This window comes from Mustela erminea, chromosome 4 (genome assembly GCF_009829155.1).
Source record: "Mustela erminea isolate mMusErm1 chromosome 4, mMusErm1.Pri, whole genome shotgun sequence".
Lineage (NCBI taxonomy): Eukaryota > Metazoa > Chordata > Mammalia > Carnivora > Mustelidae > Mustela > Mustela erminea.
In genome coordinates, this window is record NC_045617.1 from 59,670,492 (window position 1) to 59,698,414 (window position 27,923).

The window sequence follows — 27,923 nt, forward strand, 5'->3', positions numbered from 1 at the left end:
AAAGATTCTTCATCTTTACGTTTATTGAACGTATGGAACAATTTGTAGTGAAGTTAATGTATATATTGTATTAAAGTGCCATTTAAATGCATAAGAAAAAAACAGGACTACAATGTAGTCAAATTATATGGGTAGAGATAATTTTCACATTAGAAAGGAAAGACAATGAAATTGTTTTTTAAATGGGAGAGTAATTATGGTCACCATTAGTATAAAAAGACAACCCAGAAGTGCCAGTTTACATTAAATAAACCACCAAAAGAATTTAATCACATGAAAGGGTGAGAAAGTTTTGTGAAAGTGGATTGCTCACATATTGTTGGTAGCTTCATACGTGATTTCAATCTCCTCACATCAATATGGCTAGAAATGTGAAGTCCATAAAAATACTCATACTCTGATTTACTAATCCCATTTCTGTTAATGTTTTTAAGGAAGAATAGCATCTCTGCTATTAGTAGCATCTCTAGCATTAAAAATAAATGAGAACAACTTAGATGTTCCCACACAGAGGAATGGTTTAGGAAATGACTACATATGCAAACTATGGAATATTATATGGCTAGTAAAAATGAGAACTGTGTGAATTACATGGAAATGTAGGATGTGTTTGTGACATATTAAATGAAAAAACCAGAATACATTGTTATATGTGTTATGAGAGCATCTATGTGAACATATGCTTCCATGGGAAATAAATACATTTGTAAAAAATGTTAATAATTGTGTTTGGATGATGAGATTGAGGGTTTTTTGGTTAAAATGTCTTCAATGTTGTTATGTGTTTCTAAAGAAAAATAATACAGATGGCTAAGTAGGGCAGCTGTACTGACTCTGGCGGTTAAGGTACTGCTTTCCAAATGTTATTTTGGAGTCCTGCCAAAATATGCCAGGATGTTTTGGGTCTCTAACAGTCTGAAGTTATTCTGTTTCCTTATTCTCCTTGGCCAGTTTTTTACTAGGTTTACAAAGAAGCAAGTTACTTGCAACCATGATAAAGAGGGTGGTGTGGAGCCTGTGGAATTTGCTGGTCTGTTGCTGCCCACTTTGCACTCAGTGCCTTCTCTATTTCCCTCCCATCACATATTAAGAAGCATCTTTAGCTCAGAGAAGCTCACTGATGTAAAAGAAAAATAGTGGAATAGTGGTTAGGAAATCTGCCTTCTAGTTGCATGACCTTGAGCAAATGACTGTGACCTTCTGCGTCTCAGTCTCGTCATCAATAGAAGGATGGTGTTTGAACACCAGGACCCGGACAAAGGATTAGCCCAGGGATATAAAAACACCACAAGCCACAAGCACACTCCAGGGTGCCAAGTGCTACTCTAGTGTGCTCCTAAAAGGGCAAGTTTACTGTGTCGCTGTTGCAACAGTATGGACAGCTGAAGTGCTCTCAGGGAGTGGTCTGGTCCACTCAGGGGGCATGGTTACTGTATACTACATGGGGTAAACCATTCAGCTAGAGAAGGTCACTCAGGTTCAGCATTGTGGCTAAAATATATCCCAGTTGGTGACAAGCATGATCAAATATTAGCTAATGATAAATTGCTCTATTGTTTAGACTACATAACTGAAATACAAAGTTTCAGATGTTTTTAGAGTTTCCGAGGAAGCTGAAATACTACTCACTGAGGTGTTTTTGTTTTTGTTTTTGTTTTTCCTTTTTCCTAATGTGTAGAGGCAATCAGTAAAAACAAAAACAAAACAAAAACAAAAAACAAAAAAAAATTAAAGGTAAGAAGGTTTAGATTCAACTGCTTTCATCAGGTTGTACAATTATTTTAGGCATTGCACTACTGTGTGGTATAGAAATCGTAGGGAACCTACCATCATATCATGGGTGTCATTGTTCATTTCTAAGGAAATGAACATTTCTAAAGAATGTTGTATTGTGGTTTGTACACATGAGGCACACCTGCTATGTAGGCAACAGATCCGTATCTTCTTTGCTAATTAGGAGCAATCATTTTACTGAATCATCCATACAGATGACTAATATATTTTGTACTTTCTGCTTTTGAGGTTTGATGTGAGGTGTCCATACCACCACTGAAAAATTCCTAAGTAATTTGAAATCACTGGCCACTCAGATAAGCGTAGTAAGATTGGAACGAAAACATACTTGCTATATTCTAGTATATGTGCTGCCGAAGCGAGCACACATACTTGCTATATTCTAGATGAAAGACCTTCTGAGATTCTGGCTTAATGACTGGCCCCACGCAAGTACTAAGTCCTTTTATGATGCAAGAACTACATACTTTAAGAAAGCAGTGCTCTAAGAAATAAACAAGCATAGGAAGAGGGATGGTAGATCTAAACTTTTGTATAGGTCAGTTTCACATTATTCATTGACAAATCAGCAAGAAAAGGATTCTTAAGAATCTTCAAGCCAATCTGTGAGCCATTCCGACGGGAAGTGCCCTCGCTTTTCCTCAGAAAGTGACCAACAGAATGATAAGTTGTGAAACCCTGTACTAGCGCAAAACCATCACAGCAGTAGTTCAGAGGTATTATAAAGCTAAGTTCCAAACGTTATTTGAAAGGGCCTTTGCAACTTTTATCCAAGTCCTAGAAAAGTACATAAATATTTTCACAGCTCTAGATATCCAAGTGTGAAAAATGGATGTGTTGTACCGTTTTGAAACTCCTGTAGGTGCTTATATTTGTTGATCCAGAATAATTTAAAATAACCAAACCATTTGAACTTTTGTTTTGCTGTCTTTATGGCAAGAACCCTAGACTAATAATTAAGATTATTTGTCTCTGTGAATGAAGAAGTCTTTGGAGACCATATCCACATGAGTTTTTTAGATAACTATTTCCTGAATAGCAGTCAAGCCTAGACTCTAGACATTAGATTGTCTTGGAAGTGAAAATGTATTTCCCATGACTACTGTGGATTTCTACTTAGTGTGTATAATTATTGCTGTTTGTCTTCTCCATTGTTAGGAATGTTTTTGTTTTTGTTTTTGTTTTGAGCATCTACCTTCTAATAGTGGATAGCAAATCATTTCAATCTTTTTAAAAATACTGAGATTAGTTAAATTAATTTTTACTACTATGTGTGTTGGGATTAGAGTGGAGAGGCCATATGTGGCCATATGTGGCTAATTCCAAATTGCATGATAAAAATCATGTATTTCTGGCTTTGGGATAGGTTTTTGATTTTTCACTTGACTGTGGTTGGGTTTGATGTTCTGGGACTTTAAAACACACTAAATCCACCCCGGGAGACTTGATTTGGGAGTAGCTGGCCACCAGCCAACTCTGTATCTTACTCTTCTGCTTGGCCCTCCAGCATCCGTTTATTTTAGGCTCTCGTCAGATGAGATATAGCTTGCTTTCTCTCAAACTTTCTCTTGAAGCTGAGATAGTAATTTAATATTTGGGCTTTAGAAAAGGTATAAGGTGGTAGAAAAGGTGGTAAAATGAATGGAATTAACTGATACTATTTATAAACCTAATCAAGCTGTTTATGGGTCTTTAGTAGAATAAATACTTTCTGTGGGAGACCAGGTATAACATTCTGAGGATGATTTTGAAATTCATGCCAGTGAATTCTTTCCAAGTGACTGATTATAGGTATTAGGTTGTATTCCTCAACAGAGATTATATGGAACTAGAACTTAACTGCTTTAAGGAACTACAGCCTACACATTTGCATTGCATTGGTAAATTAATAAGAACCAATGAACTGAATTCTAAAGCAATCAGTTGCCTCTTTTTCTCACGTCTAATTTTACATATCCTAACTGTCATTATATAGACCTTGCTTCTGTGTGCCAATCAGTACTGACAATAAACTTTTCTGCTCTCACATTGACTGTGTCATTTTATTGTTTTCTTTATGCTCGAACATTCGTTTTGCCCCAAACTGGATTGGTTTAGTTAGCAGATGCTTCTGTTGTTTTATACTCTTAAGAAGCACAGTAACTTAGGAGAAGATTTAGTAAGAATCTTGATTTGATTTCTTTTTTCCTTCTTTTTTTTTTTTTTAAGATTTTATTTATTTATTTGTGTGAGAGAGCGAGAGAGCGAAAGAGTGAGCACAGGCAGACAGAATGGCAGGCAGAGGCAGAGGGAGAAGCAGGCTTCCCCGCCAAGCAAGGAGCCCGATGTGGGACTCGATCCCAAGACGCTGGAATCATGACCTGAGCCGAAGGCAGCTGCTTAACCAACTTGAGCCACCCAGGCGTCCCTTGATTTGATTTCTGTGTTATTAATGTATTGATGCCATGATGCTGCTCTGGTTTAAACACTGTTTTTGTTTTCCTTTCCTCATTAGGTGGAGTCTTTGGATTTTTAAAAAGACAATGGTAATGAGATCCACTTGAAAAATTAAGTGAACTGATTTGGTTGGAACACTCTTTTACCAATTCATTAACAGTCAACTGCTGGGTAAGTTGAGTCAAGTGCTTTTTATATGGCTTTATTTCAAAATTATTGGAAATATCTTTTAAGCAAAATATTAAGCTTTATGTGAAATTTTGGCAGTGATGATTTGAGGCCCTTACTACCTGTGAAAGATGCTTGGAATGCTATCTAAATGAACATGTTTGTAAGTGTTTACAATATTTCTGGGAATGTACCAATTAGAAAGATGAGAAAATTAGAAAATGTTGTCACTTGTAATTTGGGACCAGATACTTTTATTTACTATTTTAGTACTTATTTGCTTGTTGAAATCTTGGAATAATGTAAAAATATCAGATTTTACCATTAGTGAGATATTTATGTATAATTGTACTGTATTGTATCAGAGGCAAATCTAAAATCTAATGATTTTAGATAAATCTAAAATCTAATGATTTTGAGTAAATTAGTATCTCTCTTTAGATAAATCTAAAATCTAATGATTTTGAGTAAATTAGTATCTCTCTTTATTTAGGCCATTCTCATTTTACAGAAAGCTTGGTTTATGTGATAAGAATAGAAACCTTTAAGTCTTGCTCAATTCAACTTCCTCGTGGCACTGTGTTTTGTGGAAAGCTCTCGAGGTAGAGAACTCCTAACCAAGATGAGTTAAGGCTTTTAGTAAATTACTGGTGCTGCCAAGACTGAATTTAGTGGGAACAGGACTTTGGCTACTGCTAAAATGTCAGTATAGTAAAGCCTGCTCTGTCAAACAGATTTTTGGCATCAGAACTCTAAATGATACTGATTTTAAGGTTTGGTAATTCTTCTTCATCTTCTTCTTTTTTTTTTTTTTTTTAAATCCAGGCAAACTCATGCTTTAATTAACCCTTTACACAGTAACAGAAAATTTGGAAAAATATTTATTTTTCTAGTCTAGTCACAAGATTTCAGTCTCTGAAATTCTAAATTTTATGCACAGTTCTAAATTGTACAGCTTGTTATTTAATTTTCCTCTGAATGAACTGAAGCTATTTAAAAACCTGATGGATGATAATTAATAAGAGGAGAAAGTGGCTAATCATTTGGGGAGCAGACTTTGAAACCAAACTAATAGTATCTGCTTCACCTATCAACATCTTAAGACGTGATGAGGTCAGGTGGTTTTTCAGAGATATGGTTGCATAATTCATATGATGCCAACAACTGCTTTAGGTTTGTCTGAAATGATCTCCCTTGAGACAACTGCCCTAGAACTTGATTTGTTAGTGTGGTTTTTGAGTATTCCGTGAGTGCAGAAATAAATACCAAGCTTGGAAACCCCAGGACATCTTTTCGTTTTGTCTGTAAGGCTCATGGCCCAGGATTCATTTGTGACCAGTAATTTACATTGTTATGGGCATATGGTGCCATTCAGAAAAAGAAATAAAATCAGATAATTAAAGGGATATAAGGCAGTTAGATAAAAAACCCTTCAGGAAGAGAAACATTAAAAGACAGTTTCTAAAGCAAAACTTTAATTCTTCAATAGCTGGAGTAGATGTTAGAAAATGATAATGAATACTGAGCACCACTAACCTAAATGTTTTTGTCTGCCTCACTTAATTCTCCATGTACTCACAAGTTTGGCTTTTACAGTTATTCTCAAAGTACCCCCATTGTGTTATAGTTAAATTTTGGCTGATGGAACCTAACTTAAGGGATTTTTTTTTTCAAGATTTTATTTATTTATTTGACAGAGATCACAAGTAGGCAGAGAGGTAGGTAGAGAGAGAGGGGGAAGCAGGCTCCCCACCGAGCAGAGAGCCCGATGCGGGGCTCGATCCCAGAACCCTGGGATCATGACCTGAGCTGAAGGCAGAGGCTTTAACCCACTGAGCCACCCAGGCGCCCCTTAAGGGATGTTTAGGACACTGTGCAAGTTATGCTCTCTGAGTGCTGGCTGAGAATACACCTGGCCAGGACATTGAGTACAGCTGGCTTTCTTGTTTATTACATGTGTGTTCTGGGAACCTTTGCTCCAAAGTCGGCATACTGGGAGTCACTGTGTTTTAAAATAATAGTTTTTTGGGGGGGAGATAAAGTAAATTCATAAGATTATGTGAGGATTAAACTCCTGGCAGGTGGTAGGAGCTCAACAACTATTAGTGTTTTTGAGGATGGTTAGTAGTGGTAATGGTAGTGTGTCATTATTTAAGCATAACAGTACTTAACACTTTATTAATCATGTGACTGATTCTTTAGCCTGTCACTGGTGACAGAACTCATTGAGATGGGTACATTTTCTCAATTAAACCAAATGCTTTGGTTAGGAAACACTTCATATGAAATTAGTATGGTTTTTTATGATGTCTGCGTTGTGTATAATCACTAGTCTCTCCCTGACTTTGTCTGTGAACCTGGCTTTGCCCATTAGTCCAAGTGAGGATATTTTTTTCAAATAATACATTTTAGAAATTTGTCTGATTTCCCCTCCCCACATTGGTAGTAAATAGAAGGCAGTTTCCAAGAAAGGAAAACCCTCACCATTAGGATGATCTTTCTCTTATATCACTTTTTATAACATATAGTAAAAAAAAAAATTATCTTTCTATCAACAATATTGCTCCTCATTTGTTGCCATTTTCTTTCGTGTAGCCAGTGCTTTTGATTTGTCTTGAAATTATTCATTTTAAGGTAGGTGAACTTTGGACCATTAGGTGGACTACGTACCTTTAACAATGTGTTCAAAATTATATTCTTTCATTGCATCAGTTGCAATTATTTAAGAATTATGTAAATGGTGGGGAGCTTGGGTGGCTCAGTCGGTTAAGCATCTGCCTTTGTTCAGGTCATGATCTCAGGGTTCTGGGATCAAGCCCTGCGTTGGGTTCCCTGCTCATCAGGGAGCCTGCTTCCTTTTGCCCTCCCCCCTGCTTATGCGTTCTCTCTCTCTCTCTGAAATAAACAGATGAAATCTTAAAAAAAAAGAAACAGAACTGTGTAAGTGGTATTTCTTCTTTAAGCTGAGGAATGGTAAGAAGGATGGTGAAAATGCTTAACATGTTCTGTGAGTTGGGCTCTGTGCTACAGGTACTTAAACTTTTTAAAGTTAAAAGTAAATGGGGCGCCTGGGTAGCTCAGTGGGTTAAGCCTCTGCCTTTGGCTCAGGTCATGATCTTAGCCTCTTGGGATCCAGCCCCACATCGGGTTCTCTGCTCATCAGAGAGCCTGCTTCCCCTTCTCTCTCTCCCTGCCTACTGTGATCTCTCTCTCTCTCTCTCTCTCTCTGTCAAATAAATAAATAAAATCTTTAAAGTAAAAAGTAAGAGTCCCATATTCACTTGAGAAAATTGGGTTTCAGAGCAGTTAATTACTTAGCTGAGAATTACATAGTCATTATAGTTAGTAATTTTTGGAGCCAGAAGTTATTGAAATCCAAATTTAATTTATAAATAATAAAATAGAATACTCAAATAAATAAATAATTTAAATATATATGTCATTAGTTACACAAATCGGGAAAATAAAACTGAGGAAACTTTTAATCCATTCTATTTGGACACGTTTTAGCAGATTTTGTAAAGATTTGGTAATGTTGCAAATTAGATTTACTCTCTGCTCTCTATGGGTTTGATATAATTTTTCTAGTTATCACATAGAATTCAGAGTAGACCTTATGAGCTTCAATGTGTTGTGGCCTTCAAAATGTTTCCTTTCATGTGGGGTCATTTTTATAGTTTTTTGCATGCATGCAGCTCTTCTGTTTGGGTCCTTTATGTTTTTAGGCAACTGGAGAAGGTGTCAGTATTTATGAATGAGTATTACTGGAATGATAGGAAGCCTAGAACCAGTCTCTATTTATCAGGGCTGCTGTTTCTTCTGCCATTATAGTCTGTGTGAATGGAGCCCATTATTGTTAGCTTCTTGGGCCACATGGGTTCATTTTTCCCAAATTATTTCTTTCGCTCTTGACACATACCTGATACCTCCTGCTTTGTTCATGCATTTCTCTTGGCTATGCCTTCATTCCTTCCCACATTCAGTTCCTGACCCCTTCATGTATTCATCATTCAGTCAACAAGCGTTAATTAAATCAGCAGCATGAACAAAGCACATTTGGTCCATGAGCGTTTTTTTAGTTGTCAGAAAACTGACTGAAGTTTGCTTTTATATCATCTCATAATATTCCTTTCTGCCGGGACGCCTGGGTGGCTCAGTTGGTTAAGCAGCTGCCTTCGGCTCAGGTCATGATCCCAGCGTCCTGGGATCGAGTCCCACATCGGGGTCCTTGCTCCGCAGGGAGCCTGCCTCTCCCTCTGACTCTGCCTGCCACTCTGCCTGTGCTCTCTCTCTCTCTCTCTCTCTGACAAATAAATAAATAAAATATTTAAAAAAAAATATTCCTTTCTGCCTATCCTTCTTTCCTCCTGACTTTAGCATGCACTGAAGGGTGGTTGTGAGGGATAAACCTCTCATCTTTTATTCTCCACATACAACCTACGCAACAGGACTTAGTGTAATTATATTCCTTGTTTCCCTGATGACGTGAATTACCATTTGTGTAATGCTATACAGTTTACAAATGGCTTCCATGTTACGTTATCTCACTTTAGGCAATAACTATTATGTACATAGCACTCACATTTTATTTTGTGTATGAGGAAACGGAGGCTCAGGGGGTTACAAGTGAGTGATTTGCTCAAAGTCACAGCACTACTGAGTGGTAGAGGCAGACTTGAACTCTGGTTCCTGCCACTTCAGATAGGGTATCCCTAGCTACCAGGTCACCGGTCTGGCTGACTGCCAGTATTCAATTATTGGAGCTTTGTTGATGCAGTCACTATATTCTGTTCAGTATGAATCAAATAAGGAAATAGACGCTATATGGAAGTTTGGGAGAAAAATCAGGTCTGATAGGGAATATTGGAGGCAGTGTACTTTTACTTTCTTTGGTGGTACAACTGTTTAGTTCACCCAGACACTCTCCCAGCTTTGAGAATCTCACAGATTCCAGGCAGCATCCCTATAGATGAAGAATAGCCTTTGAGATTCTGATTCTCTTGGGTAGTTTTCATAATAAATTGCTGAAGTGGATATTGGCCAAAATGACCCACTTAGAGATCTTTATTTATGAACCTGATCTCACATTGACTTCTCATCCATGAATTGTCAAAAGACAAATTAACTTTGAGTTTTCAACCTCATCTATTATTTGCGATATTATTTTTTGGTTAATTGTACTTTACTGATTTGAGAAACTGGTTAGCTATTTTTTTTAGTATGATTCATCTTCATGTTTTACCGTTTCCCTCTGAATCCCCTTAACAATTTTTACTTCTCTAATGTCACTTTTTGTATGGATTTTTGTGCTTTATATTAAAGTGATTTATGTGAAATTTTTCTTTCACATGCTACCCTATAAGCTGCTTGAGGTCTTGTGTCTATTTTGTGGGTGTCCTCTTCAGCCTTGGAAATGGTGATTGAAAAAAATAGTAGATATTCAATAAATATTTGTTTAATTCAATAAAAATATTTGGCTGTGAGTTTTCTTTTTAAAGTTCATTTTGGGGACTGCAAATTTATACCTGGGTGCTTATTGAATTTTAATCATATTAGTGAGATGAGTCAGCATGTCTGCTACTTATTAAATACCCAGAGCAGAGCAGTAAGAATAAATTTTGTGTTTTTCTAATGATCTTTTTGAATGCAAAGAAATCTCTATATAGAGTAACAACAGTATTCTCCCCCACAAATAAAACAAAAACCCCTTTATTCCCCTGACAAGTACATTTTATTGTCTTTGTCTTGACCATGGGAACAAAAACAATTGACCTCTGAAAAGATTTAATAAAACATGGCCTCTGAAGTGAAGGCTTCCTAGGAGACACAGGTGTAAATGTAATGTGAATGTGGGGTACAGCTGTCTTTGACTCTGGTAGGGAGGGCATGCATTTAATTCAGCCTATGGTGGTGGGAAGGCTCTGAACATTTTTGAGCAGAAGAGAGACACAATCAGGCCTGCAAATTAGGAAGATGAATCCAGCCCTGTTGTGCTGGCTGGTGTCCAGGGATAGTAATGAACATTGGGTGTGGTGGGGAGTGGTGAGGGTGGGGTGTTGGGGGGTACAGGTGAGGGTGGGGTGCAGAGGGTAGTAATGAGGGTGGGGTGCAGGGGGAGAGTGGTGAGGGTAGGATGGGGGTTATGGTGAGGGTGGTGTGTGGGGGGGTAGTAATGACTGTGAGGTGCAGGGGGTAGTGTGAGGATGATTTGGGGGTAGTGGTGAGGGTGGGGTGCAGGGGGTAGTGGTGAGGGTGGGTTGGAGGTAGTGGTGAGGGTGGGGTACAGGGGTAGTGGTGAGGGTGTCAGGGGGTAGTAATGAGTGTGGGGTGCCAGGGGATAGTGGTGAGGGCAGTTTGGGGCTAGTGGTGAGGGTGGAGTGCAGGGGTAGTGAGGGTGGGTTGGGGGTAGTGGTCAGGGTGGGGTGCAGGGGTAATGGTGAGGGTGGGTTGGGGGTAGTGGTGAGGATCGATGCAGGGGTAGTGGTGAGGGTAGGGTGGGGTGTGTAGGTGCAGGAGTCCCTAAAAGCACAGAAGGCACTTAAGAGGCACTTACACGAGTTTGCACAAGAGCTGTCAGTTAATGGGGTGCCTTTTACCTCTCCTCCCACGCTTCCATCACAGACAGAGGTACTTTTAGAAAACTACAGTGAACCCTTGAACTGAGGTTCAGGAGATTCTTTCTGACTTCATTGCTCCAATCTCTTCCTCAATTTCCCACTTCTCACATATGCATGCATTATGGTACCCTTGTGGCTACTTTCTGCTCCAATTGTTTTCCTTAAGACTCTCCTGATACTTCCACAGGTCACGGCCTCTGTTTATTATTCCTAGATTCCATATACCGGAGGATACTGTACCTAAACCTGTCTTTTGGGAATTTGCCAGTTGGACCCAGAGTACCTTCTAGTGTGGTTTTGTGCAGTGGGATCTCAGGCCGGTGTGGAGGGCCTAAACTGGAGGGGCAGCAATAAGGATTGACGGGCCACAGATAATGTAAGTGAGGGGATGCAGGAAGTCAGCGTAGGGCTGCCTGATTGGGTGTAGGTGGTTGTGTGGGTATGTGTGTGTGTGTGTGTGTGTGTGTACATGTGCATTTGTATCTGTGCAATATGGGGGTAGGGGAGCAGAAGGAAGCTGTCAATGAGGACACAAGGCTTTGAGCCTGGGAATTTGAATGTTACTTTTAATAGGAAAAGAGAAGTAAAGAGAGAAACTAGTTTCAGTCATAGGGTGATGAACTTGATTGTAAACTAGTTGAATTTGAGATAAAAGTAGATAAAAAGCCTATATTATACTACATGGCTTTTCTTTCTCCATGAGGGTTGATAGTTGGAAACAGGAATTCACTGGAAGACCTGAGTCTTCTTCCTCTTGTTGCTGTCCTTAAATATTTCCCAAGAGCTTAGGATAGTTTTAGGTTTTCTCAACCTTACTCCTGCCAAAATCCCCCACAAATTCACCTCCTCAGGAACATGTGTACTTGTCAGAGTACTCACAGCAGCCAGAAGTGTGCCTTTCAGCATCCAAAAATAAAAACGGGGAAAATAGCTATCTTTTCCTTTTGAGGAGCATAATCATTGTCATCTCACGACTTGCTGAAATAGCACAGCAAAGGAACATTTTTTGGCAGGCTGGGAAATCTAGGGAATGCGCAAACACATGAACTGCTCTTTTGCTATGATTTATTCAGTTGGAGCAGTCCACATCAGGGAAGCAATGGGATTTTTACTTCCGCATTAAAATTTAAAAGAAATGTATTAGCTGTTTGAATCTAACGTTATTCTCTCAATTGGTGGTGTTTCTAACAACAAAATCTTTAGGTTCTTAAATTTGATGGTGGCAGTGAGTTGGCGGGTTCCATTGTAGTCCACCCCCATTCCCATCCACTGAGTTTTTGAATTTCAGAAGAGATGCTCTTGATTAAATCAGTTTAAGAGCATATAATGATCCTGTAATTATCATTTGTCATTACCTTGTGTACTAATGATTAAAGCAAACATTTAATAACTATAGGGCAGTAAATATATTTTAGATCTTGAGCCATAAAAAGATTTCCATTAACAGAATGTTTTGTGCACAAATAAATTATTCATTGACTGTAGCAGAGCTTAATTCTGTCATCAGCCTTAAGTGGAAATTTTGAGAACACCAATCATCACAGATGCCAGCACTAACTTGGCTTTGGCCCCCATCCTTCTTACATGGAACCTGAGCTTTTTTGGCTATTTGTAAAAGCTTCAGTTTAGGTTAAATTCAATGAATATTTATGACATTTCTGCCATATGCAATTTAGTGTTCTGGTGGTTAGAGGAATAAAACAAGGAGGAAGTCTGCATTTTAGCCTTTCCTTTGCTTATCAAATCTAAAAGAGAGATGAGACTGTTTTTACCTGACTTGGATAAAAGAAAGCTTAACTAGCATCCCCAGAGATGTGTAAGTAAAACATGTTGCCCATTCAGAGGAGGAAATCATACGCACTTTCTTGTGGGTATGTGAGGGGAAAGGGCTTAGGGATCAGGAAGTCTTTCCTGAGGAAGGCTTCACGAGGGGCAATGTTTTGACAGGTGGAGAGAATTATATCCACATAGGCAAAGAAACAGGTGGATGGTATGGGTGTCCTCATGAAGTGAAAACTAACATGCTGTGTTCGCTGAGTGAGGAGGAGACATGGAAGAAACAGAAAGAACGATGTCAAGAGATCTGGCGTGTAGAGGGCCTTCAGTGTGCAGTTAGCAGATTCGTCCGGTAGACATCAGAGAACCTTTACCCATTTTTGAGTCGAGGAGTAACATGGTTAGATTACATTTTGGCAATAGACCTTACTTCACTTTATAAGTAAGAGGTAGAAGACTTGGAGGTAGAGAAGTTAGGAGCTATTGGGATAGTCTCCATGAGAGGTTATTGGGTTCTAAACTGGGCTGGATGAAATAGGAATACACAGGTGGGGACAGAGGGGATTAAATGATCTGCAGGTTTTGGCTTGTGTTGGGCAATGGAGGGGTGGGAAACAAGAAGAAGTTAAAGATTCTGTTCCGTTCAACAACTTCAGTAGACTCTCGAATCCCACTAATATTTATGGAAAGCCAGGCATGTGCAAAACATTGTGCTAGAGGTGTGTACTGACGAAACAAGTGTGGTCTTTTTCCCATGTAGCTGAAAACTTAGGTGTGGTTATAAAATATGTCTTCAGTTAACTAAAATCCAAAGGAGATGATGATCATTGTCATAGCAGGAGTAGAAGAAAGGGCTATGAGAACTCAAAGGAGAGAGGTATTAATTTTGACACGGGAAAAATGAGAAGCATACAGGGGAGAAGATGCTTCATCTGGGCCTGGAAAATCAGATAGAGGATAGATTCCAAGGTATTTTAGCTATCAGAATTGTAGCTGGACATCAAGACAGGCAAATATTAAAGAAGCTAAGGGGGAAGGAACTTCATAAGAAGAAGAGCTTTTACTTATTGTCTATGTGTGTCTGATTTTGAGCTGGGAACTCAATATTTAAGGAAGGTATGTCTAACAGTATCAAGTGCTGCAGAGTTGTCAATAGTGTTCTGACCTAAGAAAGGGCCACTGTCTTCTCCAGTTTAAAGATCATGGGTGGTTTTTGAAGGGATTTCCTTAGGGTAGGGGTGGAAACATCCTAAAAGTTACAACTTAATCTTGAAGATATAATTAAACTACGTCAGTGAAAGAAAAAGCTGAACTTCCTTCAGTGATTCCTCCTTAATGGGTCAAGTTTATATAAACCGTGGTTGATCTTAGTGCTCTGGCTGGGCTTAAAGGTATCACCCTGAGACTATATTAGCCCTGAGAAGTCTTCACAAAATATTTGAATATTGCAAAAATGTTAGATTCTTAGATTATTGTCTCACAGGTAAAAGATTTCAACACTTATTACCAGCTTTCCCCTTCCTCCTTCCCACTCCTTCCCTTTAAGCACCCAACTGGTTATGGTGAGTACATTTACCACACCCTTGGCTCAGGGTCAGGGAAGTCCTCAGGCTCTCCTTGGCCCTTTTCCCACGTGGGAGATTTCCATGAGAACAATCCAGGGAAGTGCGTGCCCGTGTGCGCGTGCACACACATACACACACGCACACACCACTTCTTTTCCTGTCCTCAAGGATATTCTTGTGCCAATAAACAGACAAAATATACATTCACCATGAGGAAACAGGTGAAGGGTGCAGAATCTGCTAGGAGGCAGGAGGGATACGTCTGACGGTTTAACATTTAGGAATAATAATAGACTTAAAGAAAAATTTTAAGTTGCCTTGCTAAGATGAATAGCATGTTAAAGGAGAAAAGGTGACATTTATATCATAGTTATATTTGGTTGATTTTTGGTGTGTTTGTTTTAAATCCATTATTATAGCAAATTGGGCACAATAAAAGAACTTTCACAGAGGTGTCTATGTTACAAAGAAGAATCTTAAATTATATCAGACTACCTTGCAATTTAAAGGGAATAGAAAGGGACACCTGGGTGGCTCAGTCAGTTAAATGTCTGCCTTCGGCTTAGGTGATGGGGATCGAGTCCTGCATCAGGCTCCTTGCTCAGTGGGGAGCCTGCTTCTTTCTCTGCCTGCTGTTCCCCCTGCTTGTGCTCTCTCTCTCTTTCTGTCAAATAAATAACTAAAATCTTAAAAAAAAAAAAAATTAAAGGAAGAGAAGGAAATTAAAAGGAATAGTAGAATAGAGGAAGAAGCATTTGCTCCTTAACCCCACAAATGCGTAATAGTACATGTTACGTATATTAAATGTGAGTGTGTTTATGATCATTCTTCCATTCATCTGTTCACTCTTTGATCACTCCTTCAGTAAACATTTACTGAATTCCTCTTGTACTCCTGGCTGAGGGCTGGGAAATACAGCTGAGTAGAGAAGAGAATTATAACACTGTAAATAAAATACATCCTTCTTATGTGTTCAGTCTGCTAGAATACAGGAATCCAGTTATTAGATTGATGGGAGTGAAACTTCTCAGAGCTTCTGAAGAAATTGCCGTGCGTTCTTGTCATACTTTACCTATTACAGCTGTGGGATTCTTTTTCCTTAAGAATTGAATGGACAAGGTATTTTATCTGGCTGCTTTTCCCCCTATCTTGCAGAAGCCTTACCATAAATATTTGTTTCTTTGTGCATACATGTAAAAAGCCTAAATATCCTCAGGGAATTTCCCAAATGTAGGGACATATTCTGCCTTGGCAAGCACTGTCAAGATTTTTTCAGCTGGCCATCAAACTTGGGAGTGAGAAGGAACAGTGCGACTGAGTCAGGCTCGTCTCCCAGGGCACAGTAAATCTGAGAGTGCAGGGATATGTCCCTTGCCAGCTAATACTTTCTTTTTTACTCTTTTATTTATTATGTCTCCTTGCTTCATTTTTATGACTTTCTACTTCTTTTGTGATGATGTGGCTCACAGGTTTCTGTCTCACAGGATTTAGTGTGTTGTCATGTCAGGGTGGTAATACGGTATGCGAAGACAGGGCCTTCAGTTTATACCCCTAATGGTTTTGCAGTGCACATTCATGAATATTTGGGTGAGTGTAACATGCCACCATGTTCACCTGTGTTTTAAATAGTTAAAATTCAAGTTGAAATAAGAAACCTATAGAATCTTCATCACAGAACTCTCAATCTCAAATTCTTTTGTTTTCAAAGCATATAAAACATAATATGTGCATAAATAACAGTAATTTTCATTATAAATGGCAACAGTTTTCATTCTTTCAAAATGTAAATTTTAAGTTTGGGGAGTTGATGAACATATTAACATATATTTATAGGCTTTCTAAAATATTTTAGTTAAAGTATGTTAATATGAAATCTTATTATGCATAGTTTAAGACTGCCCTAACCTAAGTTTGGAAGTATTTATTTGACAAGGATAAAACATTTATGTGGACTTTTTTAATTCTAGAGAGAAAAAAATAAGTTAATTTCACTTTGGTATTATTTTTTAAATGGTTTGCATTTGTACCTGTATTATTTTCTAAACCATGTATATTTTCTTAATCCTTGTATCTGTAGCCACGGAGAAGACAAAAACTACTCTGATGTGTGTATATAGTTAATATATTCATTTACTCATCCATTCATTCGTTCATTCATTAATTCATCCATTCATTCATTCATCCAGAATAGGAATGGAAGGAAGTTGACCAATGATTATATTTTTGATTCTGATAAATGCAAGATAAACTAATGGGTTTTTACTGGGAAATATAGTACTAGTGAGGGGGCCTGACCAACATGGAAATTTAAGTGTATTATATATGCATGGAAAATTGCTGTCTAATCAGGAAATATATAACAGCATCAATCTGATAAAGAATTAATTATGAAATTCCCTTTGATCATTTACAGGTCAAAGAGATTCAGTCCTTTCAAAACATCAAGAACTATATGTGTGCTTTTCAATTTACATGTTGTGAACCTTTACCAGCTGGCAGGAACAAGACTTAAAATACTTTGGTTATTTATCTATAACTTTTCCACTAGTTACAGTAAAAGTAGAGCTATTCAGAGCTCCTCATATAAGATTTTATTTTTAAACCATTTAAACTTACCTAATGGAAAGTTCTCCTAAGGTAAAGATTTTATAATAAGACACGTTTGGTTTTAAAGAGCTAGTTTCAGATATTGAAAAGCAACTTAAATAAGCTATTTTTTATTTTTTTCTTGGAAGCAGCATGATTGGCCTGTACAGCAAATGGGATATAATATCTGTCTACTTAGGATTTTGCTTAAAATATAGAAGTGGGCCAGTGAATGAAGATAATGTCATTTATTTGAAATATTTTATTTTAAATATTGCTAGATTTACCATCCTTTATTATCTTTAATGTACCCTATCCTACATGTACATGTTTGATGCATTTTGGAAAACTGATAAAAATTTAAATTAAAATAATTTCCATGTTAACATTGGCACTGTGAATGATTCTTCAGAACAGATGCAATTAGTTAACATTTTCTGAAGAACACATTTTTAAATCTTTTTACTCACAATAACATTATCACTTAAATCCTCTGTGAATATCTTAGAGAATTAAGTTTGGATATGTTCTGTGTAGTTTCTGTAATGTCTATTATAATCAGATCTTGCATTTCTACATTTAATAATAAGATGTAGAATAACTTATAAGAAGGATGATTTAATAACTAAATGATTTCTAAGTTTTATTTTCTAACATTATCAAAGCCTTCATAAGTGATTTCTGAATTGAAGAATGCCAATATTATTTGGCCACATATGAACATTACATGGTAGTTCACTGTTGTGGGGAGGAAGTAGTGATTAACTGAGAGGACATTGGTTGAAATATCAGGAAGCCACCCAGGTTCTTGTCCTGAATCTCAGAGAATAGTCGACAGACCTTGAGCAAGTAGCTCAGCCCTCCCCTATCCCAGTACCCACCTTCCTGATTTTATATAAATATTATTATTATATATGTATTTTATATATATATACACACACATACATATATAATGAGATTTCTCTATATATCTGCAAAACCTCTAAAATTCTTTCTTTGTTTAAAACCTGAAAATCAAGACTTTATACAGATCTTTAAACGAAAGTTGATCTGGGTTATTGTAGGATCCAGTCCCTTAATCCAGATGTCTAGGAAACGTCCTTCCTCTAAACTTCCAAGTACACAGGGACAACTCTACTCAAAACGCTCATTGTGTTCATGTAAGTTGTTGGAAAAAACTTGCTGCGATATTTATTCTCCAAGTTTCAGAACTGGATAATCAACAAAAATGGAAAAGGCCCGCTTCATTCTCTTTGGCCTTCGCTGCCATTCTTCCTCCTACGAGACCTTAGTTTGAGTAGTCTGGTAGGGAAATGCACGGTTGGGGGGGGGGGTGGAGATGGTGGAGTACAGGTCAGCCAAGAGCCCTGGAGACAGGGAGAGAAGACAGAGGAAAGAGGAAAGAAGGTGCACTAGGTAAATGGTTTTCTTTACACCAGTATGGAATTTCTCAGACTCAAACTGTACAATCACCTCCTCTCTCACTTCTGGTATGTGTTTTCACTCAGTGGTATTTAACTGTGGTTTTATATCTGGCTGAGACGGGGCGGAGGATATCTGAGAGGGACAGTGAAGGGTGCTGTTACCTCCCTAGCTCCTTGGACCGGATCAGCCATCACGTTACACAGTAATCTCGGAGAGATTCTAAAGAAGAGTGGAGGCAAAAACCTGACGGAGCTGCTTCCATGGCAGTTTTGAGGGAGAACTGGTTAGAAGCCACACTTGGTTTGGACCTTAAGAGCACACAACTCGGGATTTGGCTTTGGCGCCAATACTTCTGGGACCTTCAGGGCAAGAGTTCAACTGGAGGCCCACAGATAGTCTTCTTAACCTAATCAGTGATAGTCTTTATAAGGAAGAAGATGGTCATGTTGTGGGCTTGATGAGAATACTTTTTGGGCTCACTTTTGTTGTTTTGAACAGTAATTGAATGATCATTAAATAATTTGTCATGTCCTGTTAGTGAATTTTATGTGGGTCATGCTTGATAAAAGTCTGCTTACTTGCATTGTTTCCAGCTTAAAAAATTTAAGCAGAATGATGCTTTTAGATTTTCTATTGCTGCTTTTTTTACTAGTTTTCATTCTCAATGACCTAAGAGATTTAAATATAAAATGTTAATTGTATTCAAAGTATATAAAACATCAATATATTTTCATTAATAATATAGAGCAGAGGAAGTACAAATTCAAAAGCTAAACATTTTCAAAAAGCTATTTTTTAATTTAATATCCACAATAACTTTAAAATCAAAAGGAAGTCCATATTATAATGAATGTATAAAATATTTTAAATCCAAAATTATTGAAATAAAGTTTTTTAACTTTTTTGGAAATGTAATTATCTTTTTTTTTTTTTTAAAGATTTTATTTTATCCATTTGACAGACAGAGATCACACGTAGGCAGAGGCAGGCGGGGTGAGGGGGGGAAGCAGGCTCACCTCTGAGCAGAGAGCACGATGCAGGACCTCGATCCGAGGACCCTGAGACCATGACCCGAGCCGAAGGCAGAGGCTTTAAGCTACTGAGCTACCCAGGCACCCTTGTAATTATCTTCTTAACCACTGAATGGAAGTATATATGGATTAGTGTTCAATGTTTGTTCAGTTGCTAATGTAAAGAATTAATGTGATTCATGCACTTTACATCACCACAAATTTAAAAGCGAGAATTGTTTACTTGTAAAATGTTCTTTGGGCACCATGTATAATTTTTCCAAGTGCTGCACTTAATGCACTGAGATTTCTAAAACTACAGATCAGAGCACTAAGAGAAGCAAGAAATGGCACGCCTGGTAGTCCTTTGTATAGAGGAATCTGTTGCCTTTGCGCCATTTAAGAATAATGGCTAGGTACTCCGTGTTTTCTTTTACTTAAGTATTAATGCTGCTCACATTTTTTCTGCTTTTGAAATGGTGTAAGTCCACACTCTGCAGTGTCACAACCCACAAACCTTCAGGGCATTCAGACTCAGTTTTTGATTGGGGCAATGAGATGGCTCACCAGATACAGAGAAACATTGCCCTGGCACCTAAGCAGCAACAGTCAGGAGCTAGGACATTTAGGGCTGCAGGACATTTGGACGCTGGTGACAGAGTTGCACATGTACTTTTCTTTTCTTTCTTTTTTTTTTTTTTCTTTTAAGTAGGCTGCACGCCCACTGTGGAGCTCACTGTGGGACTTGAACCCTTGACCCTGAGATCAAGACCTGACCTAAAATTAAGAGTCAGATGCTTAACCGATTGAGCCACCCAGGTGGCCCTCAATACATTTCTTTTGTGTGTTTTCGTGAACCTTCTAAAGTGTGGGACCCAAGGCAAGAACTCCTCCTGCCTCGCTGTGGGATGCCTGACCACTGGCATGCTGAAGAGGGGCACCATCTACAGTGGCAGCAGAGGGGTTTCTTGAGGAGGACAGTAGGGGGAGCTGGTGCAGGAAGGAAGAAATGGCAAATGGTGGTGGTGTGACTGACTAGCAGGCTACCTGTGGGTTCTTGTAAGTCTCCCTTGCTGGCATTATACAAATACTTGGCTGGGACTTCTCAGGGGGCCTGGAGGTCCTGTGTGAGCAGTTGGGGCTGAAATGAGAGCTGTGGTTAATTGGTATTGATGCCCTTTCATCTGTATACGCCAAAGGGTGAGAGGTCCTTGGCGTGTTTGGGTAACTCATTTCCAAGTCCTTCTTGGATAGGGGTGAGGAAAGATACTTCCATCCTGTAGGTCTGTTTCCCTCCACCTATCTGGAAAGGATGAGAGAATTCCTTTCCTTTGTGAAGACTCTTTGTGGAGAGAGGGGGGACACAATCGAATCATTGATCCTAGATCCCTAGAATTGTAAATAGATTTATTATTTACTTACAGTGGGGATCTTAGCTGCAAATAGAATTCAGAGGATCTGAGAATTTGATTTAGAAAAAAATTCTAATTTTATTTTCACTAACCTCTCACTGAACTTCAGCACTCCCTCCATTATTAATTAGGCAATAGACAAAACAGTAGTTTTAGCAATTTCTGTGCCTTTGTCTCCAGTAGAAATAACAGGTAGTCTCACATCATCCCTTTTGTGGCTAACATCTCAAAGTATCTTTGTGATTATGACTACTCAAAATTATGGTGGATATTATCTTGCTTTATATCTTGTTTCTAGTTTCCAATAAAGAATCACATATATTACTGTCAACAAATTTGTTTTAAAATTTTTTGAGATTGTTGTATGTCATTATAATCAATTTCCTTTATAATCTATTTAATTTTATGCAGTTAGAACATTGTGCTAGGAGGGATCCACAGGCTGTGGTCAGACTGCCAAAGGGGCTCATGGCAGCAAGAAGTTTGAGAAACTTCAATATATATGAATGAGATCCCGTAGTTCTCTATGGAAGATCAAGACTTGGAGAGTGTAGTGAGTTATTTAAGGTCACACCGTACAACAGGAATTACAAGAGGTATCCTTCCTGGACCATGTGGCCTCCTGGCACCTCAATCCTGATCTCGGTGCCAGGGAATTAGCTCCTTTGTTTTATTCAGCGAACCCTTTGATTATGGTGAAAGCCAACTCAGTGTTCTTTTGTTTGCACTTCCCTAACCTGTGGTGTTCTTCCTCCCACCTCTCCTTTCCAAGCCGGCTGGTGGTGGTGGTGGTGGTGAGAGGTGGTTATCTCCAGCAGCACTTGCTCCCAAAGCATCACAAAGCATGTTACCCTACATACCTGAGGGGGTCAGCAGAAAGAATAGAAAATTTAACCCTGGTTGCTTGGCCCAGTTTTAATGGTGGAATTTTAGGTAGTATTGATAGCCCCGTAATAGCAGGGGGAATCTTTCAGCCAAGCCCCTGGGCGCTCTTAAATTAATTTAAGAAACCTTGTCAGATTCTTTCGTCTTTATTTTAGACTAACACATGCCTGAAATATCAGCAGAAAAATGTAGAATTCATAACTAATTCTTAGATTTTACTTGTCAGTGCCATTTCTAAGCACTGTATAATCCTGTTAAGGATTTTAGTGTTATTATTAACCACATATTACAGATGGGAAAACTAAGGCACAGAAAGGGTAGGTAACTTGCCAGAAGTTATTTATGTGTCTGTTAAGTATTAGAGGTGGAATTTGAAGGAGATATTGTTCATGATCTGGGCCACGGTGCTACACATCCAGCTGTTACATCAATGCCAGGCACCACTGTTGTCCGATCTCTATTTTCCTTTGTTTGGGGTTAGACTAGGAGTTTACACATTTGGGGTGAAGACAGCCTTTGGGTTATTATGATGCAATCCTAGAAGGAACTCTTTTAGTCTCTTGGAGCTTGCTCCGAAAGGTACCGTGTCATTTGGTTCATAGTCTCTTGGGCTTCACTCCCTTGCTTTGTGTGTGATCAGGTGATATGGAGAAAGAAAAAACAGGCTCATACTCAAAAAGTTTAGTAGTGTTGCAGAATGCTAGATCTGGGTTGACTTTGTCTCCCTGTCAGGGACAATGACAGTGCTCTGATGTTTGCTTTTGAAGACTTCTTGTCAGTGACATTGACAAATATCAACGTCTTGAAGAATTTATATCTGAATTCTTGTGTTTTGAAAAATAAAGTTTGTTAGTGTTTCTCTTCTTGAATACTAGTTGATGTTTTGCCAACTAGTCAAACGTCTCTACAAATCTGAGTGCTGGCTGAGAAGTTAGCTTGCCATAACCAGTTATCCCCAAATGGCCAGATTCCATTGGTACCACTTTTATAGATGCTCACTGCTTGCATGCTTGGGGTTAGTAGGTGTACTGTTCCACTCGTTTTTGCCAGACATGCCCAGTACATTACTTGATGTGTTAGGACAGATGGTATAGCTCGAACTAAGATGATGAGGGAGAAGGAAAGTGAAAAAAAAATAGAAAAAGGGCACTTGATTTTCTAATTCGCATTTCGGAAGTGAATTTTAGCTTCTGTGATTGACTAATAAATGCAGTGTTGCCATAGACTTGAATTCATTAACGTCTGTTTAAACAGATATAACTGAGTAATCAGCAGGAAGCAATCTCTTCCTTCATGGATGCTGTCCCAAACTTCATGGGGTCTACTCCAGATTTGAAAATGTTGGGCTATTGGAAGTTGTCAAAAATAGACCTGGTTTTTTTCAGAATAAGATACACCACACCAATACCAATTGAAACAGAAAAATCCCAAATTTTATTTTTAAACTGTAAGAAAAAAAAAATATATATATATATAGCCTGGTGAAGTAGCGGTGATAAGCACAATTAATCAGTTTTTGTGCAGCTGCTTCCTGACATTTCTGCAAATTGTTGTGGAAAAATTAATGAAGGTTAGATCAGTAATGGTTTCAAGCTTGGCCAGTGGAAAGTATGACAGTGTTTCCATCAGCAATTAAGCTGGGCTTCTTTCTTTTTTCTATAGGGGAAGTGGTATGATGTGTGTTCTCCACAGGAAATGGAAAACGGCAGCTGAACTGCGAGCACAGTTCTGAAGGAGCACTCGGGAGTGCTCCAGCAGCCAGAGTGCTCCCGCAGGCTCATCTGGATTCGCACTACAGATTTGAATTTTCGGCAGGAAGGAGTTTGCTATACAACACTGAGGAATCATTTCTTAAAAATGATTTTAAAAAGAGTGAGAATTTGGAGATTTTATTGCACTGCCAATTCAGAAACCCAGATATGCTATGAATCTAAACTTTGGGAACCAGAAAGTGGAACTTATGACAAACAGAAAGTGAAACTTACCTATCTAATTTTATTTTTTGAGCCAAAGGTAACTCAGTATGGGCCCAGTTCACATCCTGTGTAACCCTATGGGATTTTCCCCAGTATTAGTTAAAAATTTTCCCATAGGGTCACACAGGATGTGAATTAAAGTAAACACTTAACGAGCATGATGAAAAGGAAATTAGCTTTCTAAATGACCCTTTCACTGTTAACATCCTGAGTAGTTATTGGAACATGGGAAAGTGTCCCTTCAATGTCTCATTATCAAATGGTTACATTATTAATAGAATATTGTAATATTCTTCCCTATTACATATAAAATGTATTTCCTTAAATGTGAAACTAAATTTTACATATGCATTTTCCTTTTGGAGAACGTTGAAAAGCCCAGCAAAACTCTCTGTAGGTCAGTGTTTCTTAGCCTTTGGTAAAAGGAGAAAGATTTATACGATCTGAAGAGAAACCAGAGCAGTTTCTTAGCCTTGGAAAGAGGTGTTCGTAGACCTCTTTAGGATTACTAAAAGCTCCTGACCATTTCTTCCCGGAAAAATGCATATACACACAACATATTGCGTATGATTTTAAAAGTTTCACAAATCCCTTTAGTGACCTTGAGCCCCAGGCATTTTTCAAAGGACTGGGTTTTTACAGCTTTTTACAGACAAATAGAAAATTATACCTACAGCCATAAAATGTTAATTCTTTATGAGTAAAGTATTGTAAGAGGCACTTCTTAAGAAATTTTAACTGTAGCAATAATAATTCTTTCCTATTTCCTTGTGAAAAATGCTTCCTTGTCCTTGGAAGGGAGCTCACACATTGGACAGAATATACAAAGCTGGGCTTGAAGCTGGCTGTGTGGCATTTTAGCAAGTGACTTCAGTTGTCCTGCCTTAGCTTTTCTGTCCTGGTTCAGCTTCTCTAACATGGTGGCAACAAGGTGACAATATGTTACTTGTGTCTAGTCCACGCTCAATGTATGTCCTTTTACTTCTCTTCTTTCCTTCCCTTTGAGATCTAATGTATTTATCTTTTTTTTTTTTAAAGATTTTATTTATTTATTTGACATAGAGAAATCACAAGTAGATGGAGAGGCAGGCAGAGAGAGAGAGAGGGAAGCAGGCTCCCTGCTGAGCAGAGAGCCCGACGCGGGGCTGGATCCCAGGACCCTGAGATCATGACCCGAGCCGAAGGCAGCGGCTCAACCCACTGAGCCACCCAGGCGCCCTAATGTATTTATCTTTTAAATACAATTTTTTTTAAAAAGTAAGTTCTATGCCCAGTGTGGGGCTTGAACTCATGACCCTGTGATCAAGATCACATGCTTTACCAACTGAACCAGCCAGGCACCTCAAGATCTAGTTTAAATGTCATTTTCTTGCACATCTTTTTGGTACTCCTCAAGACACATTTTTTTTTTTCACCTTTCCCTCAGTTACCTTCTCTTGCTTTGTAAATTTCTTTACTCTTAAAATTATGTTGTCCTTCACTGGTTACATCTCAAGGTGTTTTTTGATAATCTTGTGTCTTATTAGTAATGTTCTCTTAATCTCTATGCATGTTGTATCCAGCATAGTGCTTAAGACACACAGATACTTCCTGTTCATTAAATTAGTAGTAGTAGTCTAGTGCTTATTAGAAATGAAATGATTTGGATGTGGGCTTGTGATTGTTACTAGATTCTATTGATAGGACTACTAGTCATCTCAGAAGAGAAGTCAAACGATCTGTGTATAGCCGAAGTGAAATCTAGTGGGAGTACAGAGTCTGGAATTGAGAGCATGTCTTTCCTAAGCTTTGACTCCAACTAGAATGTATTCTAAACCAAAGCTACAGTATTTACACCAGAGTTTCAGTCGGGTTAATTACCAAGTGACTGGAAAAAAACAAAAAGAAAAAAAGTGCTTTTACATTTCTAAAATGTATAGACCTAGACATTACATGGGTCTCAGAAGGAAATTGGGGCTCCCAAAGCCTTAATTTATACTTTATTTTTTAGAATCTGGGCTCCAATGATAGCTTGAAGGGCATAGCCATTTGCTTTTCTTTGGGTTAAGTCTTCATGTGCCCTGTCGATGCTTTTCAACTCTAGTTGGACAAAAGTGTGCCCTGTCTTCAAGGAGCTGTAATTTTTCAACTTCCCTTTTTCCCTGCTTCCCTGGAGGGGGTGATTTGCAAATGAGACCCAGGGAGGGGATTTCAGAAGTAGCCTTGAGGATCCATTGGGGGTGCTAATGGTGTGCAGTTGAGTAGTGAGAGGTATTTCATAGTTTTGAACAGAGAGTCTTGTTCTCCTGAGCTACAGATAAAAGATGAATTTAGGATAGATAGGGAAGGAAAAAAAGATACATGTTGGAAATGGGCTGAACTCAGGGCAAAGAGCAATACGGTTGAAGATTTTGCTCAGTAAATTGTTGGCTAGGAATTCTTGGCTCTCATGAGATGCACAACCGTTCCTTCACCCAGGCATTTCCATCTCCTGGAAAGCCTTGTCTCTTCCTGTCAGAATTTTCAAGCCCTTATTTAACTTGTACCAGCTGCATAAATATTTCTTTCACAACACTAGCTCATAGCAATCTCTTCTTTACTGAGCTCATATCGTACTATTATAAATGTAGTGGCACTTAATTGATGTTTAAAGCTGTAATTTAAATTTTCACTTGCATGTCTTGTCTTTTCAATGAGGCTCTGAACTTGTGTAGAATTGGATAGTGTAATAAAAATATTCTCTAATGTCTAATATGAAGTCATGCATATGGCAAGCACTCAATATATTTTTAAGAGTTTTAAAGGATATTGGATTTTTACTACATCCCTTAAACTTTACTGAATAGGGCCAAAAAAAAAAAGAAAGAAAAGAAAATACAAAAAAACCTAGAAGACACAGTCCTTATTCTTATAGTACAGATAACCAAGCTGGATATTTTGCTTAGAAGATTAGCAATTTGATGGAAATTTGGCATTACAGAAAGAGTGTTTTAGAAACATCCAAATTTTCTAGAATTAAAGTTAATGCATATAAAGCACTCAGTATACTGCCTGACAGATAGTACGCCTCCATAATTACTTTTTAAAACAACAATTATCAGTATTCTTGTAATCTGTTGGCTAGGTCTTCCATCCGTGATTTTCTTAAAGATTAATCTGTATTAGTGATGTCAGGTTCTTTACTGCATGTCTTCATAGAAATCTGACTTCAACATCTCTACCCCCCTGCAGTTATTCATGTTAAAGACACCAATGACCTTTTTATTAGTGGATGTTGTTCATTTCTTTCTTATGACTTTTCTGCTATATGTGACTCTCTTTTCCTTGAAGTATTCTCCTCCATTGGTTTTCGTATCACTCTCACCCTGCCTCTCCAATTACTTCTCAGTGTCTCTGTCATTGATTTTGCCCCCCATCAGCCCAGAAGCATGACAGTGCAGTGTTACGTCATTGGGCTTTTTCACTTTACATATTCATAACAACTGAGTGTCTGTATGCTCTTTCGTTTCTTTGACTCTACTGTAGTGAAAGCTCTAGTGTCTCACTTCTGCACCTCCAACCATATACTAGATGTCTCTTCTTAAGTAGCCCAAATAAATTTCATATTCGACACGCCCAGAATTGTAGTTTCCCTTTAAGGGCTGTTCCCCCCTCCCTCTTTCCGTTAAAAGCTTCACCATCCCTATAAGTCCTTCAAGCTAGAACCCTGGAATTAGTCTTGATTCTTTGCTCGCCTTCATGTCACACAGACGCACACAACCAGTTCTCAAATTCCACGTGTTCTTCTTCTAAACATCCTTTTAATCTGCAGCCACTCCCTCTGCCCCATTCAGTTCTTCATTGTGTTTCCTTGAACTATTGCAGGAGACTCTTGACCATTGCCCTTGCCTTAAGGACCAACCACCTCTAGTATGTTCTCCACGCTGCTTCCTAAGTTATTTTGTTCCCAACAGAGAAATCTTCCTTCTGTTTTAAGATAAAATCCAGAATCCTAATAATATATAAGGTACTTTATATCTTGACCCACTTTTGAGTTCCCAAATAATTTCTCTAATATCATTATTATAACGTTATATTTATAAACCCAAGTTTGTTTATCTCTAAACTCTATCTCCTTTCCTTATGCTTCTGTGCATTTACAGCTGCTAGTTACAGCCTCAAATGTCATTTTCAATGTCTCCATTGGGTGAACATCCACAGATAATACAAGGTGTAAAGGTCACCTCACTTGTGTAGTTTTTCTTCCTCCTTTCCCTCATCCCTCACACCTGGCCTCATCCCTCACCCTGGCCGT

The 27,923-nt window shown here is 38.4% G+C and overlaps 1 protein-coding gene across 3 annotated transcripts in view; it reads left to right on the plus strand.

Annotated features, from left to right (window-relative positions):
• Positions 1-27,923, plus strand: part of HIVEP2 (HIVEP zinc finger 2) — a 195,501-nt gene that overhangs the window by 106,489 nt on the left and 61,089 nt on the right. For all 3 annotated transcript variants that reach the window (XM_032339350.1, XM_032339352.1, XM_032339353.1), the window contains one exon: positions 4,289-4,401. The gene's annotated coding sequence lies outside the window, so the exon portion shown is untranslated. Of the gene's footprint in view, positions 1-4,288; positions 4,402-27,923 lie in introns of those variants that run through there.